We start from the raw sequence: 6,019 nt of genomic DNA on the forward strand, positions 1-6,019 counted from the left end.
GGTATGAGTCAGCAGTGTTCCACTGAACTTAGCACCTCTGAAGGGGTAGGTATCCAGAACTGTGAATTCACTGCATCACTGAGTGAATGAAATGGCACCTCTGCCCTACAGCAACAGTCCTCAAATGTTAGAACCAGCAAGAATTACCTGGGGAATCTTATTAAAATTCATATTCCTAGGCCATACTTCTTGAGATTCCAATTCAGTAAGTCAGGAGAGGGACCCAGGAATGAGCATCTTTCAAAAAATTTTCATCTAGAGAGAGTGAGAACAAACGGGGGAAGGAGCAGAAGGAGAGAGAGAATCCCAAGCAGGCTCCACACTCAGCGCAGAGCCCAACACAGGGCTGATCCAACAGCCCTGGGATCATGACCTGAGCCGAAATCAAGAGCTGGATACTCCACCAACTGAGCTACCCAGGCGTCCCAGGAATGTGCATCTTTAATAAGCACCCCTGGTGAAGCTGACACAGGCACATATGGGCAGACCGGGCTGTGAGACCCGCAGCATGGCTTTGGCTCCACTGCAGACGCATGGCTGAGAAAGAAACTTTCACCACTTGCCATTTCTTTTACTTCCTGTCCATTAAGCACATAAAGTCCAAAAGTGTATGCCCTGGAGCTGAGGGAGCTGCACTGAGAGGGTGGAGGGGTGAAAGGAGAAGGGCATGTGCTTATTATTATTAGAAATTAGAAGCAAACACTAGAGTTAATAATGCACTGTGATTACCCAGCATATCGGCACCATTGTTTGCATCCATTCATTGGCTCAGCAGACTCACCCACCATATGACCTGGGCACTGACCTTGGTCAATACCAAGGGATTGACCTGATGAATAAGACCAGGGGATGTGCTGATTAATAAGACAAAACACTTGAAATCAGGGAGCACCCAGGTGGAGGCAGCAAAACCCAATAAGAGTAAGAGCAATGTGTGAGGACAGCTCTGGGAAAGAGAAGTCAAGTTGCTCCACAGAGAAGGTGGCATTAGAACTAGGCATGTTCATCTGGGGCTTACATGGCCAGGAAGGGGGACTAGTATAGGGCCAAGATCAGCACCAATTAGCAATGACCCCAGTGTAGAATCCATTTGGGAGCAAGCAGCAAGAAATATGTCTGGAGACATGGAGAGCATTTTCCAAGATCAGCCTTGACCTCCTCGGGGGTTTTCAGATGCCAGCCCACAAATTCCATCCAGGCCATGTCAGGGTCTTCTCTTGCCTGTCCAGGATTTAAAATTTTTAAATTGGAATATTTTAAGGCAAAGAACGCTCCTGCTTCCTGCTGCTCTCACCATGCCTTACATTCAACCCTCTTCTTCCATCAAGTCAGCTGCCCAGCCCCAGGAGGCATTTAGGGCTGCCCCTCTTTCAAGGAGAGGGGGTTCAACAGAAAGAAGAAATCAGAGTAGGAATTTGGTTCCCTGTGCATTTTTATGAAGATTGGTCTGGTGATATGTGGTAGACAAACTATAATTGGAAGATGAAAGAATAGCCAGGAACTTCCTCAATGGCCTGGCCCAACTTTCCCCCTATGTTCTTGACTGTATACCCTCAATATACTTAGAAATCACACACATGTCTCATGTCTCATACCTAATACAGTATGGGTGTAAATAATGATTCCATACTCAATTCCAAAGTATGGGGTTTTCCCTCACACCAACAAGCAATTCTTTGACATCAGCTAGATGTCCTATAATCCAACTCAATTCTGACACTATCTCCCCTGAGGGAGCATCAATCAGATCCAACAGGTTAAGGGCTCAGTCCCACCAGACTGCCCCACCCCCAACTTCAGATGCCAATCACAAGTGCAGGTTATCTGTCACCTGTGCTCTGACCAACCAGCATGTAGATCAGAGACTAATGACCTTGATTCTAACGAGCTTGGGCTCGATTAATTTGCCCACAGAACTCAGAAATATTTTGCTTACTAGATTACTGGTTTATTATAAAGGATGTAGCTCAGGAACAGAAGTGATGCACAAGGCAAGATATGGGGAAGGGCACAGAGCTCCCATGCCCTCTCAGTGCCCACCACTTTCCTGGTACCTCCATGTGTTCACCAGCGCAGAAACTTTCTGAACCCTGTCCTGTTGAGATTTTATGGTGGCTTCATTACTTAAACATGATTGAGTCATTAGCTTATGGTGGTTGATTCACCCTCCAGCCCCTCTGGCCTCCCTGGAAATAGTGGGTGAGACTGAAAGGTACAAATCACCTGGTGGCTTCCTCTGGCCACCAGCCCCCACCCTTAGGTGACCCAAGTGCATTCCAAAAGTCACCACATTCGCATAACGAAAGACATAGCTATCACTCTCATCGAGGGGAAAATCACAAGGGCTTTAGCTCTGGGCCAGTAACAAAGACAGAGATCAAATACATATTTCATATGATAAATCACAATACCACAGTTAAGACATAGAAAGAAGAATTTAAGTGAATGAGCCCAGGATAAAATGACACTACTTTTAAGGCTTTCCTTTTGTTAATGATACCAAAAAACCTTTTCACTGAAAGGAATTATTACGAATGCTAATGTTTTTAGTGAGTGCGATGGGATTGATGTTTTATTATATTTGTGCTATCTTCATATTAACATTTTGCAGTTCAGTATTTAGAAGATCCGGTTTTAAGTGCAAATTGCTTTGATGCTTGATTCTTATTGCTTTCAGAACTGAAAAAAGATACCTCAGTAAGGTACAGACATCCAAATGAAAAAAGTGTTTCATTGGCTGTGCTCACTAAAATATTAATGTTTCAGTCTTCCTCACCAATTACACAAAGGCTTTTGTTTGAATCCAGCTAGTAAGTTTCCATCTTCTCTTGATGTCCATCGGTTGTTCTTGTGTGTTTTATGTTTTTAACCAGAAGAGTTTGAAAACCACTCAAACTCTTCATTTGGAAGATGTTTAATTAGGTTGGGCATTAGGTAGGCCAAGCATCAATGCTACATTTTCTTGCTGTTTGCCTCTGTTTGCATTATTAATGCTATCTTCTCAAAGTAGTTTCTTCCGGCGGGACTCGTTTTTAAGCCATGTGTCTATATCTTCAGGGTTTATTTAGTGAAAACAAATCATAAATTCATTTAACCTGGCCAACCAGTGCTGCAGAAGGTCAAGTTGCACAGAAAGCAGAGGCGTGAGTGCCAATCCCTCCAAGTTGAGAGCCCCTGCTCTGTCTCAGGCCAGTGTGGCCAGGTTGGTCAGTATGTGACCTTGGGACGTGACCTCAGACGGCCTGACTGACAGAGCAGGGAGTGGCCAGTACCCATCACATAGTAACTACTAGAAAATGCATTGTCTTTCCCATTGCTTGAAGTTCTAGAAATTCTAATACTTTCTGGCCACACTTCAGAGGCTCATCTTGCACAGGGCCTGAGGCCTACAGGCCTCTTTTGGGAGATACCAGTTTCTGACGTGAGGAGATGCAGACAAGATAAATGAGAAGGTATCTGGGGTGGGGATCCATCAAGTGTTGATGGGGGAGGGGGGCAAGGAATAAGGAGATCCAGGATGTCTAGAGTTTCCAGCTGGGCCGGCAGGTTGGTGGGGTATTCAGTCTGACAGGCAGCATTTCCTGGGAAGCTCAGGTGCCTTGTGGCCTTGGTCCAGCATGGCCTCCCAGGCCCGAGGAAGATTCGAAGGCTGGCTCTGTCCCCTGCTTCACTTGAACTCTATTCCTCTGTTCTCCCCTGCCCCCACCCCAAATCACTGAACAGACATCAAAATCCTAAGACCTGGGTTCCAGTCCATACTTAGCAGCCATGTGACCCTGGGCACAGCTTTCTCATCTGCAAAATGAAAATAAAGGAATGAACCCTGCTTGCTTCACAAGATTATAATGCAGCTCATAGAAGACAAGGCACGGGCACATGTGAAGGCTCTGAAAACTGCAAAGCACCATATAAACGGATGGCATTATTAAGATCTTTTGGTATCTTGTGTGCACAGTGATTGATGTACCAGGCAAGGCACATTCCCTCACTCCGGACTTTGTTTTTCTGGGACACATTCTAGGAGGGTGTGTAGCTAGGTGGTGTAGGAGGCGAACACCGGCATGAGTAACTTATGGGCAGTGTGCCCGCATAGCTGAACATCCTAAAATACCACTGACCTCAGGTCTCCTGAGACTAGAGGTGGCCCGGATGGTGAGAGGCTGCTGGGGGGTCTGGATCCAAGGAGCAAGGCCAAGGCCATTGGGAGCAGGACTTGGCTTCCATGGGAGCTCCCTACTCTGCGCATTTATTCCTTCAGTCGCTCTGAAAGAAATTTAAGAAGCTGTCACGAGATTGAATCATTGTTTGAAACTGGGAGATAAAACCCCTTATCATGGCAACTTTGGTAACTTGAGGTTTGGCTTGCTCAGACCCCAGGTATAATCAGTCTGTTAACATATTTACTGGATCCCCACACGGAAGGATAATACAGACGCACACAATGAAAGCACTAACAATCTGATTGGGAAGTCTGAACTCAGGATAAATGGATAGCAGATAGATAATAGATGACAAATTAATGATAGTGATGAGAATTATGATAAATTCATGATAGACAGAGATAGATACTGGGATGGAGGGTTGGACAGAGAAGTACAAACCTGAGAAGATACTAACATCAAGATAAGAGCAATTTAGGGAGTCCCTACAATGTGCCAGGTACGACCTGCCAGGTAGCTTCAGATATGCCCTCCCACCTGTCAGTGCTGAATTCTTCAACAACTCTGAGAGACACCATCCTCTCTGTTTGTCAGAAATGGAAACTGAGGCCCACAGAGGCTTAAGTAACTTGCCAGAAGCCACCCAGCCAGCCCGTGTCCTTTCATCTAAGTCTCACTGTTCCTGAGTCACAGGACTCCCCACTCCCACCGCCAACCCCGGCTCTGAATTGTCTTTGTTACCTGTGAGCCTTTTGTTCTATGTGGGAACATCTTGGAAACTCTGAGAAAAGCCACAAACCACTTTCCATTCATGGAGAACCTGAAACCAGCTCCTCAGCCGTTCCTGTTTCAGCCGCCTTCAAGGTTCCCAGGTGAGAGTGAGGCCTCTCGGGAGAGATCAAAGAGCTTTCTCTTCAGGCCCACAGAAATGTCCGCAAGGCAGGCCAGGCTCCGGGGCACACTAAGCAAACAGGTTTGGAGCCCGGGGCTTCTATGGGGCCTTGCACGCCGATGCCCACCCACTCCGTCCTAACTCCTTGTACTCATGGTAGCTTCATTTGCTCCCTCTCCTACCTCTCTCCTGTCTCAGCACCTTGTCACCTCCAAGACCAGCAGGGGTCTGGACAGGAACTTGGCCATGGTGTCAGGAAGGCAGGAGGGCCTCAGGGCTTTTTGCCACAGCCTCTGCTCTCTCCAGGGCCCCTCCGTCAGACGGACTCCCAGCTCCTGGCACTCTCAGGGTGCAAAGCCAAACCTCTAGGGAATCCCTTGTGCCTTCCCATGGGGCTGGAGCCAGGAGTAAGTTTCGGGGCCACTAGCTATGGTGACAGGGAGAACTCAGGGCTGCATGCACACTGTTGAAGCAGTTGTGTTAGGAGGTTTGACGGACTATGGAAGATGGCCGCTCCTAAAGGGACTTCACAGGGAATTAAAGAACCCTCTGGGTGAGGGACAGAGATGGTGAAGGAGGAGAGATCGAGAAATCTAGCCAGTCCCTCCCACCCCTTTCTGGGTTGCTTGCTTGGCCTCCTATCTTCCATTCCCTGCGCCCCTAGGTCTCTTTTTGAAACTTCCCAGCCTTGAAAGCATGATGACCTCAGATCTGCAAGTCTCCTTTGACATAGACTAGGCTTTCTGTTGGTTCCAAAGGTGCTCTTAAAATGCACAAGGAATCAGAATTTTAGAAATGGTTAAGTCCTATCTTCAGGATGGGAAGCTGAGGGCTAGGGAGGTAAAGTGGCTTGCCTAGGGTCATACATGCTGCTAACTCCTGCTCCATGACACCAGGATAGAGGTGTCCTCAAAATTTAGAACCTGGGACTCATCTTTCAGGCATGCTGGGTGCGGTCACCCACTGT

Source organism: Hyaena hyaena, unplaced genomic scaffold, assembly GCF_003009895.1.
Source record: "Hyaena hyaena isolate Hyena2069 unplaced genomic scaffold, ASM300989v1 scaffold_102, whole genome shotgun sequence".
NCBI classification, from domain to species: Eukaryota; Metazoa; Chordata; class Mammalia; order Carnivora; family Hyaenidae; genus Hyaena; species Hyaena hyaena.